The following is a 921-nucleotide window of genomic DNA, read 5'->3' as shown; positions in this document are numbered from 1 at the left end:
GGCTGAGGACAGGCTGCGGGGTGAAAACACGGGGGGGTTGGCTATTTAACTTGGCGAAGTGGAGCTGGTAGCCCAACGCTGCTGTGGAGCAGAGGTGTGCTGTGTGCAGGGAGGTGTTTCAGGATGTGAGGGACAGACAGTGTGGGGTCAGGACGTGAGGGACGGTGTGGGGATCACAGAGTCCTAGAGGATCCCAGGTTGGAGAGGATCAATTCCAACCCCCTGACAGTGTGAGGGGTGGACTGAGCAAGTACGTGTGGCTGCTGGCTTGATTATTAGAGAATTCTTGCATCCAGGTAAATGATTCCTACATTAGAAACCTAGGAAGGATCATCAGAGAGAAAACCCAGAGGAGAACATTCTCCACGTATCAGAAACATTAGGGCAGAGATCTCTTGGATCTGGTGAAAGCAATGTGATGTTAATGAGAGGGAGGTTGGTACAGCCTGCTAATTCTGGTTCTTACTATTGGCAATTTAATTTTTAGTCCCTTTCAAATATAAATGATGCATTGACGGCATGGTTTCTGAAGGGACCCAGCTGGATTTTCCACCCTTGGATAAATTATCTGTCCTTCCAAGCCACCTTGGTCTCTGCTGAAGGCAGCGAAGCTGCTGTGGACAGGCATCTTTGTAGCAATTTTGGGTCCAGAAGTGGCTTAGGTCTGTGTTCATGGTGCCATGTCCTTTGAGGAAGGCAGCAGTTTTAGGATCACATTGAAGAATGCTCTCATTCCCTCAGAGCCTTAGGTTTGTCTTTGCACCAAGGCAGGGCTGGTTGCCTGTGGAGCAGGCAGCTTGGGGACACAGCATCGCTGGCTTCACACCAACTCAAACAAAGGCAAGGAGAAATCAGTTCAAATCCTGGCACCACCTCTGCTGTTCGTTGTCAATTCTCATTCTAATTCAGCTAGAAGCACAA

The sequence above is a fragment of the Meleagris gallopavo genome, chromosome 21 (genome assembly GCF_000146605.3).
Source record: "Meleagris gallopavo isolate NT-WF06-2002-E0010 breed Aviagen turkey brand Nicholas breeding stock chromosome 21, Turkey_5.1, whole genome shotgun sequence".
Classification (NCBI taxonomy): domain Eukaryota; kingdom Metazoa; phylum Chordata; class Aves; order Galliformes; family Phasianidae; genus Meleagris; species Meleagris gallopavo.
This window is presented reverse-complemented; position numbering follows the sequence as displayed.